General features: G+C 34.0%; 1 protein-coding gene across 1 annotated transcript in view; it reads right to left on the reverse strand.

Annotated features, from left to right (window-relative positions):
- LOC108726266 (phosphatase and actin regulator 2) overlaps window positions 1–13,775 on the reverse strand; it is a 257,521-nt gene that overhangs the window by 18,192 nt on the left and 225,554 nt on the right.

The raw sequence follows: 13,775 nt of genomic DNA on the forward strand, positions 1-13,775 counted from the left end.
CCGCCGCTCGGCGATATCGCGCCATTCGCATTCTGTTCAGTCTTTTCCTTCTTCGGCTCTGCAACAGAAAAAAAAGTTCGACACCGGTCAGAACCGTGGCGGGATATGTATGTCGTCAGAGTGGCAGATTAGAGGCTGACTGTCTGGCTCGCCGATTTTCTCATCCTCTCGCGAATTTTCGAAAGTCGGACGACGCGCTCGCTCAGAGAAAAGTCCCATCGAATCGTCCGCAAATAAAATTACGAATATCACTCGTTGTCCAATACTTTACCACGAAACATTGCGGTTACTTTAGTGGTAGTTTTCGATCAATGTAGGACCTATATTCGCCGAGATGACTTTATCGGCTTACTCTCGTTGCGCACCGCGGTTGCATAGATTGGACAACGTAATCCGTTAAGTCACTTCTTGATCGAAGGCGACGTTGTGGATATATTTAAACTGCTTGCAAAAGCGGGCACGCTTGTTTATGTAACGTATAATAATATTCAAATAATATTATCTTATTATGCTTTACAATTATAAAAATTTATTAGAAATTTAATGATAAAAGCCGATTAAAAAAAAATTCATTAAACATTCTATTGAGCATTTCTTGATTTTTACTTACTGGATTGAATAATAATTGTTTATAGTTTTATAAAAAAAAAATATATATAGTTAGCATCGAAAATGATTATAAATTAAATTGCAATCGTTTTTCTTTCAGTATAGTGTTTGTATGACTATGGGAAAAGAAAAACTGGGTCACAGTAAAAACTTGCCGATGCCGTTTTTCAGTCGGGCACAGAGGCTCTCAAATTACATTTGTCTTCGTTCGCGATAACGGACACTCCGCTGACTGGTTGTCGACAAAAATCTGTCCTGTGTAGCGCTGGACATACGCGCCGCGATGGCATCGCGACATTCGCTATACGAAAAAGGATACGTCGATTTCTAGGACGAACACATCGTATACGAAGTGGAACAAAAAGCTTCTCTCGCGTGCGCACGTTTATTGACTGCTGACTGTCGGTTTTGGAAATCCGTTGTGAATTTAGAGAAGTTGACATATTCTCGATTCAGCGACGAGTAAATGCAGCGCAAAGTCTTTAAAAAATCTCTTTGTACATCGGTGTTATATACGTATCAATAAATCAATCGGCAATTTTAGAAAGTTTTAGACAGAGCATTTTCTGGCGTTAATGATATACTACACATTTTTCCTGGTGGTTAGATCCATTATATCTCTTATTACATCGTGAATTTTAAATTAAGGATGTACATGTCACATCTAAAAACAATATCAAACATATAAAAATTTCATAGATTGTTATATTATTACTCCTCAGTATCTGTGTAAAATTTAAATACTTCTCTCATTGATCATTGTGAAGTTAACCCCCAACATTAAAAAAAATTAAGTTTATATAGCGTATTCAATTGCTCATCGTTTGCAGACTTCCAGTAAAAAGGTTATTCAAAAAACTATTTTAGGGGGCTAACATCGCTTTAGCCTCCCAACTTTGAGCAAATTAGATTGAAAAGGGTTTAATCGATAACTTTTTGTTTGCACGTTGCGAAACAAGTCGATTTTTCATTCACACACCTACAGTTAAAAAGTTGTTAACAAATAAATGTTGGGAGGCAACTTCACACCACATAAAGTACGATTTCGGCTTGAATTCAAAACAAACGAGTTTGAAATACCAATTTCAGCAATTATGAAAAATCACGAATAAAAATGTTAACAAGATGATGAAGTAGTTATACTTGTTTTTCTTTGTTAAATTCTGTACTAGATAAAACTTATTATCGAGAATTTCCAATATAAAATAAACTCTACTGAAGAATATATATATATTAATCCATTGTACTTAATCCTTTCATAATTTTCTCTCCATAAAATGTATCTTTATTTTATGTAGATACAGCTTAGTTTTCGCAAGAAAATGTAATGTTTAAATTGTAATTACGTAAAATTTAATGACAAACAAATATCACCGGGATAAAAAATATCGAAATAAATGAAGTACATCACGCCAATATGCATCATAGATGCTCGTTTTTATCAACATATGTAGTTTAATTTTTATCTCCGTTCAACTAACTCTTCATTTTTTCCTAGTTCTAAAAATTAGAAAAATAATGAAGAGTAAGTTGAACCGAGATTAAAGTTAATCTACACTGGTAGGAATGGGCATAAATGCTGGTATCAAAGGGATGAAATAAACCCGCAAATTGGCAGCGTCATACTCAAAGGACGAGGACAGCGACAATGCTGTTTGATGACGAAAATGAAATGCTATTCCAAATATATCTATCGCCGAATATAGCGCGCGGAACAAGATGGGACTGAAAGAGAGAGAGAGAGAGATAGATAGATATACATATATATATATATAGAGAGAGAGAGACGCAAAAATATGATTAATTCACATAAATTGCCAATTACGAATGCGTGTACGTTAATGCTGAATTTGAGATCAAACATATTAATATCTACAATTGAAAGTGACAACACTTTCCGTTCGCTCTTGCTTCAAACAAAATTAAAGAGGTACGCTCAATATTCCTATAAAAATATACGCAATTCCTCCTCATGTTTAGCGGCTCTTTTACACCACAAAGGCTAAATAACTGGATGTCAGAGAGCGAAGATGAATTACTACGGGTCGATAAATATTAAGGATGTCGTGAATACTGCATAAAAGGAGGAAGAGGACAACTGCGAGAGAATAGAGATGAGAAATTGTCCTGTTTCAATTCCTAAAAGAATACGCCTTGTGCCCTTTGCTCACGATAAAACTCGATCCGATTTCATCATGCCGGGTTTCATCTGTTCCGGAAGTTCCATCGACGTCGCGTTTTGGGAGAAAAGATAAAAAGGAACGCCAAAAACATGCGCTTTTCGAAAAATAATTGTTATACAACTATTTAGAGATGAAAAATTGCCTGGTCTCAATTCCCGAAAGAATACGCTTCGTACCCGTTCGTTCGCGCGATAAAGATTGATTCGATTTTGCCGAGTTTTACACGTCCCGGAAGCTCCACTGACGTCGTGTTTTGGAAGGTCGCCAAAGGAATCTCGAAGGCACGAACAGGCATCGGCTTTTTCGACACGTTACTAATAACATCAACAATGTATAGCATACTACAGAAGCGAGCAATTCTGCAGTTCGCCTACTATGGAGCTTTTAACATTTGATCCCTATTTTTATTTAATTTAGAAATAAGATTTCCTGTAAAATCATATCCATTAAATGTCGAAAAAAATTCGATGTTTTAGATTTATTTTAATTATAATAATTATGTACATACTTCATCTTGTATTGCGCATTCAGAGAAAAAACATAATGATAGCAACTATATAGGTGATAATTATACTATTTTTTATATGTATGTAGAATTAATGTATACACACACATATTGTATAAACTATTTTATTAAAATTAAGTAAAAAGGCTCAATAAATTAAATAATGTAACAGAAGGGCTAAAACAAACTATTTTATAGTTGCAGTAATTATAAGACATAATGGTGGCAACTATATAGGTGACAACTACATATGTAAGTATTATGTTAGGCATAATTAATGTATATATATGGTATATATATAAAATATAGTTGAATGAACTATTTTATAGTTATTACAGATATAAAATAGTTGATTCAACTATGTACATTAATTCTACATAATATAAAATATGTACAATTGTCTTATATAACTTATAGTTAACATTATTCATTTTTTCTAAATGTGTAATGTGCAATTAAGATAAAGTATACATAATCACATAATTGTCCAAAAATTTGACTCTAACCATTCACTTAATTTTTAATCTTTTAATTAGCATTTTTAAAACTATATCTGTTGAATTTTTGAAAGCTTTCAGGGTAAAGAAATTATTAACTTGGATCACGTTCCATAGGCTTTTCGAAATAACGCGACAGAGATACCAGATTTTCATTTAACAACGAATGTAATATCGCAGCTCACGTTTGCGCAATTTAGATCGCGGGGCTGATTAAGCGGCGTAACGAATTCCGCGCAATTAGTCTGCGCGTGCCTACTCACTTACTTCGCCAGTTGAGATGGACGATACGACCCATGAGTGATTAATGTGACTGCGACTCGCGGTTTCAGATTCGCGCAATGTCGGGGACGCGTCGACTAATCGCCACAACGAATTTCTCAATTAGTCTGTCGAGTGTCCCGCGCGTCATACGTCGCTGCCACGTTACTTGAGATCACGAATAACGCGACATATCGGTGACTAATGTTCTCGATTCGACGTGATTTAATCAAGCTTAAGTTCGACCGTCTTCGAATGCCTTCTTCCTCTCGACGTGTCGCGAAGCTCACGAGAGACTGATCGCGAGTTAGGAACTGCTGGGCCCACGCATACGGACGAAAATAGATGAATGACTTTGCCGCGAGGCAGAGTGGCACGCAACGCCACGACCTTCCATCTACTGTCACCGCAGGCTATTCTGCGCTTGATATACAACCACGTATATTTTTGAACGATCGACATTCCGCGCGTTACTATCGTCTCTGAATTGAAATTCCCGCAATCGAAGTGCCACGGGTTTTCCACGAGTTTTAATCCCCACTTACGAGAAAATACTCTGGCGAACGTCGAGTAAACTCTTCTTCTTCTTCTTCATCCTTAAATGGATACCCAATCCAACATAAAAAGTCATAAATGACAGTACTGCTTGCTGGATACCAAAATCCAGACATTAGTGTTTTCAGGAATGTTGAGTAAATAATATGCAGAGAAAGTACAAGGATCGTTGTGTGATTTCGAAACGATGATGTGCAGTCTTTTGAAAATTTTTTTCATCTTTTTTCTTATGACACTTGCTCTTGGATGAGAATCATTGGCTGCGTTTACACCGAGAGATCTATGCGCGGCTTGATCTATATCGTAAGCCAAGAAAGATCTAGCCATTAACTATATTATATTATACACCGTAAGCGACCTAAAGTATCGTGGTCTCAGCGCTGTTAATCAATTGCACCCCTTTAGGCGTTATGCCTTAGGAGAAAATTAGTAAGCCTTTAGGTTAAATCACCACAATTGAAACTTGACCTAAAGGCCAAGTTAAGTCACCTATGAAATGTTTACAGTAAGTGGCTTAAATAATTAATTAAAGGTCGAATTTGGGGTATAAGCTGTGATCTAAATGCATGGTGTAAATGTAACCAATACGACTAAGGTCTTGAGTGGTGAGTGTGCGGAAGAGTCGAAATAGAGCTTAATGGTGGTGAAAGCGTGCAAAGTGTGATGTGTAATTGTGTGTGCCTGTAATTGTTATTATTCTTGTGCCCGTAATGTATTACTTGCTACCCGCAATGTAGTGAGCTCGAAACTACGTGGGTTCACTGAGTCGAAAAGGCTGTGCGGTGCTTCTCTCCCTGCGGGGGCGTAACCTGATCGGTTACCCTTGCCTCGAGGTAGCCAACACGGAATAACGGGCGAATTTCCGCGTGAGAGAACTTCTGTGCCAAGTGCACGCACACGAATGTACATCAAAGTTTAACCGTGTGTATCCATATATGTATACACATCGACCGCATCTCGATGATCCTGCCAAGCGCACGCACTATTGCTCTCACTTGGAAGAATTAATTTCAATCGGCCAATGCATCTGGAGATTCAGTAGTGACGAATACATCTTCGGTTGACTCTATGAATAGAACGATGCCACATGTTCTTGGCAACATTTCTGTTACGTGGCGTTACGTTGGAGGAATTTCGGACGGCGAAAGCCCGTGTCACGGCCACGCGAGCGTAAAAACTGGAACATGGTACATGAAACCAACACAATTCCAACGTCACGCGATTCCTGCCAGCATACGAGGAAATGAGGATTGACCGCGAATATCTTTCCGTCAGAGGTCATTATTAAATATTAAAGATCAAATTTAAATAAATTCCTTGTGAGTTAAATAACATTTTATTATTTATAATAAAATTACATATGGACCGCTTGTTACGAATACAACCGAACTCATTACTGGACTTTATCATTTGACTGAATTTTCCGATATTTTGTGTAGGATTGTTTGTTGTTTTGCATTGAAAATGACACCCGATCGGTGTCGAAACGTTTGTATGTATGTAAGAAAGTTTATTAAATATTCTTTATGTTATAACTGGCTCGTAGCAATTTCTTTTAATTATTGATTTTATTATTTAACTTCCAAGTGTGTCAAAATGTTATATTTTAATATCAATATTAAAAAAACAATTTGATCAATCCATTTCTGTTGTCAAATTGCCTAGTTCCAAAATAAACAGCGTTCATATTAACATATATACTTAGAACATAATAAACCACATTTGAATAAAATTTAATTATTTCTTGAGTTAAATTGTTTTATTCCATTGTTTTAACTAAACTAATATTATGAATAGAAGCAGTGACAATTAAGAAATGATTAAAAATAATTCAAATTAGATATAAATTGAACATTATAAATTTAAGTGTATTGCCTGAGAATTTATACTTGTTAATTAAATAACAAATGTGGATGTTTTTCTCGAATGAAAAGCGCGTAAAATACTTTTCAGTCCTTTTCGCATAAAAATTAAAACATATTTGAAAAGTTAAATTTCATTTGGAGAAAGAATCTAATTGAATGTTTAATTAACATTTAATTAATGTTTGAGAAACGCGCAGATTGTCATTGTTTTTGTTTCAGCATAGCGGAATATATATTTACACAAATCCATCACGATTAGTCAACCGCTTAAAGCAATGGCATTGTTTATAGAGCGTGAAATGTCACATGTGCTAGATTTTTAGAGCCAGTAGGATTCGACCGTGACATATATATGTATATAGCGCGATCGAGATAAATAGCGGAATCTTGTCACGGTCGAAAGAATTATTGAAATTGTTGAAAATTTAATTTCCCGCTTTTGCCGATCTCTTGATTTCACTGGAGAGTCAGCTCTTCCTTTTTCACGAATCCTTGATGCTTGTATGTATCCTTTCTGCGTTGCAATCAACAAAAGTATTTTCAGTTAGTTTGATTCTTAAAGGAGTATGAGAATATTATTTTGCTCTTATACACGGAAAGAACGGTTTCGCTGAAATATCTAAAAATTTTGATCTGAAAATAATTTTGTTGAACCATCAAAAATAGTTATGAAGGTCTCTCAAACTAGTGTTAAAATTTTTTGCAACATTGTTCATCATGAGATTTCTATCACAGAAAAAAAATTATTCTTAAATAAACAATAATATTCTTATATATAAAAATATTGTAACCTTGCTTCAAAGATTTTAATCTTGATTTGAATTTGTATACGAAAAGAATTTTCTTTTAAAATTTACCTTGAAAATATGGTATAGTTGTGGTACAATACAATATTTTAAAGATTTTTACCATGCACTTCAGTAAAATTAATCAAACTTATTTTATACTTTCTTGTAGTTTTATCAATGAATGAAAAAAATTTATATTAAAATTCTTCGAAATACAATGTTGTCCCACGACTATCATATTTTCCGGGTAAACTTTAAGAAAAAATTCTCTTCGTGTATTATAATGCAAGATTTTTAGTCTTGCATTGAATGCAAAGTAACAAGCTAAATTTTTAGATATTTCAGCAAAAATTGATTTATTTAGTCATACGTTACGGAAAGTATTTTCGTAACGTGTGACTAAATAAATCAAAGTCTTATATCAAAATCAGTTCAAGTTTCTTTTTCACCAACGTCGCACGCGCTAAGACAAATGATTTTGTGCGATTTTTCCGACCATATCTTTCTCTGCAGTCCTGCCTCCGATACAAACGAAATATTCTCAAACGTACTCCAAAGAGTTATATTCTGCGATACGTCGCGCACGTAGCCGCGCCCTCGACATGTGACCCGCGCGGCAAAATGCAATTGCAATATTTCAAAGGGTTAAGCGCCATTCGAAATGTCCTATATCACGTCCTTGGCACCAGCACGTTGCACAGCGTCGCGCACTTAGAACGCATAAACTTTGTCGCGGTCGTTGCGCATCACGAAAGCTTCTTCACGGCGCGGCGTCTTCTTCGTCGCGATATGGCGGGGTGCAGTCGAGGCCATTTGGCTAACAAACGAGAGAAATAAATTACACCGTAGACTAGCGACGGGCTGCATAATGAAGAGGGATCCGTCTCTGCGCGCCCGAGAGCATGAGCGAGAAACAAAAGGGACGTACGGTTTCATTTGTCTGGTTCGCGCTGGAGTCACACGCGTATATATAACATGTAAAGTGCCAGATGATAGACGAGAGCTCAATGTTAATTGCTTAAGTTTCGCGATACTAACGAGGTGAAGGAAGAAGATATGTTTTCCATATTGTTAGACATCAACAAGGGATTAGTATAACCTAATCACTTGAGTTATTTTTAACTTCCATGTGTGTCAAAATTTAAATTAATCAATTTCTATAATTAGTTTTAAGGTAAATCATACCCATATTAATATATGCACGTAGTAAATAATAAACTAAATTTATAAGTCAAATTTAATTTTGAATTAAATTGTTTGATTTCATTGCTTTAGTTAAACTGAATGATATATTGAGTAGGAGCAGTGGCGGACCTATGGAGATGATTAAACATAAGTCAAACTGGATATTAAATTGGATATCAAATTAGATATAATATAAGACATTATGAATTTAATGATCTATGTTCTCCACACATAGAGAAATTAGATATCGACAAAACAATGGTAACCCATCCAATCCCTTGATTTCAAATTAACTCTTGAGTTAAATAACATTTTGGCAAATTGTTTAATTCCATCGTTTGAATTAAACTGATGTTGAGTAGGAGTAGTGGCGATCTATAGGAATGGTTAAAAATAACTGAAATTGGGCGCAATTTGACATTATTAGTTTAACAGTGTATGCTTTCACTGTTAAATATCAAAGCAGTAATATTGATCCAATCCTTTGAGTTAAATAACATTTTATTATTTTTAACTTCCATGTATGTCGAAATATAAATTAATCCATTTCGATAGTTGAATTACTTAATTATAACGTTCATACTAACATGTGCATTAAATAATAAACTAAATTTAAGTTTCAATATATTTCTGAAATTAAATTGTTTAATTTCGTTGTTTCGGTTAAATTAATGACATATTGAGTAGGAGCAGTGGTGACTTCCCTAGTTCATAAGTCAAAATCAAGTTAATATCGATTGATTTTTTGGACCGTTTGATTTGATATCTACTAGATGTTCTACTGATCTTCGACGAAGATCGATAGAATATCTAGTAGGTATTAAATAAAACGTTCCTAAAAATCAATCGATTTTAAATCGACTTGTGTGAATCCGGGTTATAGAAATATTTAAAAATAATTCAAACTGAGTAAAATTCGATATTATAAATTGAACAGTGTCTGGTATCACATGTAATGCATATATCGTACGTAGTAAAGTGCCAGACGATAGATGAGGGCTTAATGTTAATTGCCTAAGTTTCGCAATACTAACGGGCAGGAGGGCAAAGATAAGTTCTACACCAGTAGAAACCTCAGGAGAGATCTTGTTTGGTAACTTTTCGCTATTGCGACTTGACTCTCGACATCTCACATTCTCTTTTGGTTCAGCTCCAGTCGCGATAGAGATCTCGTTACCCACGTTCAAACGAATGAACATTTTGTCTGCGGTATTTAGCTTGTTACAGTGAGTTAGAATGAAACGCTGTCCACTCGTGGAAAATTGTTCGAGGAGAAATGACATGACGTTTCGAAAACGCGTGAAAGTAGGAGGTTGTTACAACAACTGAATATCAATGTGACGTCTCGACGACGTCAACGACGGACGCGTACGTTGATATTTTCGTGGCTCGTCAAGATGACAATAAAGGCACCGCGTCCGGAGATATTTGCGTAACCAGGCATCATAGAGATTCGTGACGTCATGTGTGTTACGACGTAGAAACTTTAAGAACCCGCAAGCTTCATGCTCGGGAGACAGGCGGGGTTATTTATAAGAGAAACGTCGTGCAAGAACATCATTTTTCTTTTCCAAGTGCGACGCTTATAACGCAAACTTTCAGAGAGATCGGTTGCCCATGTGTGCTTCGACAGACGGATGGGCAATTGGTCGCAGAACATTCCGTACGTGCGCATTCCGCGGAGCTTAATGTGCTTTTACCCGGTAAGACGGAATCTGCTGTGCGGATACCGGCCAATTCCATTCTGCGGAAATGTTTTGCTTCCTGTCTACGCGCCAGAAATAGATGACCAGCAGAAATAGAAGAGTCAGAACTTGATAAAAGATGTATATATGAGCTAATAAAAAGCGAAACGGAAAATATCGTTACAGAGAAATTTACGTGGGAACTATAGAGCATACATTCCATTTGGTGCTCACAATGTTCGGAAGTATTAGTATAAGTATTTCTCGTTTAATATTTGATAAACAACAAGAATGAAATGATTCCAAAAGCGTGATGAACATCAAGTAGAACGTAGCCATAAAGATATAAAAAGTTCGCACATATATTGTATTCTTTAGATGTAATGTGTTTTATATATATATATATACACACAGTGACAGCAAAAAGTATTCGTACAAGGAAATTTTTTATAAAAAAAGTCTTTTTATAGGAAATTTGTAGGAAATAAACATTAATTAGCAATTTTATACAATGAATACATTCTGTTCTAACATAAACAAATGAGTTTCACATGTATTCCTGATTTTAGAAGTTAAATTCCTCGACTGTACGAATACTTTTTGAGCATCCAAATAATACAATTTTTAAAAACAATTAAAATAAAGGGCATTTACCACAAGCGCTCGATGTCTAATAGCGAATCTTCTTCCGAAGTCAATACTTAAAAATACATTCAATTATAATTTCTAACATAATCATCAACTATATGTAGACGTTTCGACCTCATATCGGGCCATCATCAGTATATAACTAAAATTAACATACAATCCTATTACAATTAAATGTCGAGTATCTTCTTTTCTTTACATGTTCATATAATCCGTTGTTCTTTTTGTTTTTCACATACAATTTTTCATGTTAATCGATGTTATCTAATTGTTGTACTTGCACACATAATTTCCAGATTCTGTGTATAAGTAGAACTTAGAGTATTTGATCTCATCAATGGGTTCTAACTTCTACTTATGCCTGATATGAGGTCGAAACGTCTACATATAGTTGATGATTATGTTAGAAATTATAATTGAATGTATTTTTAAGTATCGAGCGCTCGTGGTAAATGCTCTTTATTTTAATTGTTTTTAAAATTTGACCACGTAATACAATTTTTGATTTTCGCTTATTTTTCAGATGATATATTTTCTATATTTAATACACATCTTTTTGGTATAAATAATTTTGAGAAACATACAGTCTATCTTATTCTTTATGAATAAAGTGTTAATTACTCAACAAGAAATCATCGTCAATTAAACGTCGAATCGATGTCAAATTGGTGTTGAAATCATCGTATCCATATCAATTCGATATCAGTTCGATGACTTATTTCTCGCTGGATAATATTTACTTTTTAAAAATATAGTTTTTTTTTAATATTTTCTCTGTACGAATACTTTTTGCACTCACTGTATATGTGTATATAATTCCCACAATAAATGTGATTGAATAATTTCTGTTTGCAAATAATATATCATGTAGAGAAATATATTTTTTAAAATCTATAACAAAATTCGTACACGTATCGCTTATTTGCTATAACAACGACATAACTAAAAAATTGTTAGTGTCGTTTACAGAAAAAGAACGGAAATATATAGAAATTAAGAAGGAATATACTTTAGAAAAGAATATACTTTAAAAAAAAAATATATACTCTTTTTATTCCTTTATCAGTTATTATACTAAAATTACATTTCAATTAAAAATTACAATATTTTAATAATTCAAAACGTTGAAATTCACTTTCTCTCTAGAAAACTTTGCTTTTTGAGTGATATTGTTGTAGTAAATGAAGCTTAAAATAAACATATGTATCTTTATTTTAAATATAGGTATCATATATTCCTACTTTTAAATGAGATTGAATAATATCTGTTCACAAAACAATATCAAATATTCACTAAGAATTGGATCTCTGGTTTCTCAGATCCGAGTCCGTTTAACTCAGAGATAAGAATAACTTTTGTTTGTCGTTCGTTTGCTTTGTTCTTTGCAATTCCGCATAATTGAACATGTAGTGGGCGAGCTCTTACGAGGAGTCTTGTGTCTTCTATCGGAAGGCGATGTTGCGCACGAGGGAGCACAATCATTATTCGTCGCTAGTTTTATCGGGACTATAATACTAAACTGCAGATTCGCATCGACGACGTGTGTTATAAAGGTTGACGTTATCTAGGTGGAAGGAAGTACTGTTTACGTGGACCGCTCGAGTTTCGAGAACACTTCAACGTTTCCATCCGATCTCATCCGCCTTGTATTCGTGCAACCCTAACATCCTCCAAGTGCAGACACGACGGTCTGGAATTTCAGTTACAGCGGCTTTGCCGAGAAAAGAACTTTCTCTAATCGCTTTCGACCAGCCAGCTGTTCGAAACTGTTCTCAGACTATGTCCTATTACCCGCAGTCGTGCAGTTTCGAGCACCTAATCCTTCATTTACCACGGATGCAGACTGTAATTAGTATTAATCTAAACTATACATTTTCTTGGAATTATTGCAACGTAAAACAATTCGTTATTTTTTAAAATATTGCATAGACATATTTCAATATATTTTAGAAAGCGAAACTTTGCAAATATTAACATTAGAATAATCGAAGTAGTCAAAATGATTATTCTTTGATAGTTAATCATTGTTCTAGTGAATGACTGTTAATGATTGCAACTGTCGTAATTTTTTAAAAATTATTCAAATTTATATTTAACATTTGTACATTTTTTAAGATTTTTCGTGATTTTTGTCGTAATGTTTGCAATTTGGATCTTTTATGGTAGTGACATTCTACTCTCAAATTTCGTCCTAGTTTTTGCTGAAATTTCAATTTCTATAAATAAAGATTTTAATATTTTTGAGTTAAAAGACTATTTGATAATGTAATAGAGAGATTAAAAAGTAAATCTGAATTTTTTTTTAAAAGTTTAAAACAGTAAAAAAAACTTGAGCTGAATAAAGAAGATCCAGATTGCAAACGAAGGGATATAAATAATTAAATTGATCAATTTACTTTCCACTTCTCTTGTTTCAGAGAGTTCATATATATATACATATTATATTATATATTATAATATATGTCTATATATACACATTACACTTAAATAATACAAATTACACTATTAAATCTCAAAGGAGCAATGGTTAACTCCCTTGAGTTACATAGCAGTTTGTTATTTTTAACTTCCACGTGTACCTAACTGTAAATCCATTTCTGTGTGGTTAATTTCAAAGTAAATATCCTTCACATTAACGTATGTACTTAGTAATAAACTAAATTTTAGTCAAAATTTAATTTTAATACATTTTTTTAAATTAAATTGTTTAACTCCATTATTTTAGTTAAATTAACAACACGTTAGATAGGGGCAGTGGCGACCTAGAGAAGTGATTAAAAACAACTCATATTGGATATAATTTGGCAATATGAATTTTACAGTGTAATATCGATGGTAATTTCAGTTAATTATTGAATTAATTGTAAGTAAAATAACACCATAATTGTCGATTGTTATTCAGTTTTCCCGCACTAGAATATGATTACATTGCAATGCATAATTTTAGTAGCACTAAAGATAATTTTTCACTGTCACAGTACAATGAAAAGTTCT

The sequence above is a fragment of the Mycetomoellerius zeteki genome, unplaced genomic scaffold, assembly GCF_001594055.1.
Source record: "Mycetomoellerius zeteki isolate Tzet28-1 unplaced genomic scaffold, Tzet1.0 scaffold407, whole genome shotgun sequence".
Lineage (NCBI taxonomy): Eukaryota > Metazoa > Arthropoda > Insecta > Hymenoptera > Formicidae > Mycetomoellerius > Mycetomoellerius zeteki.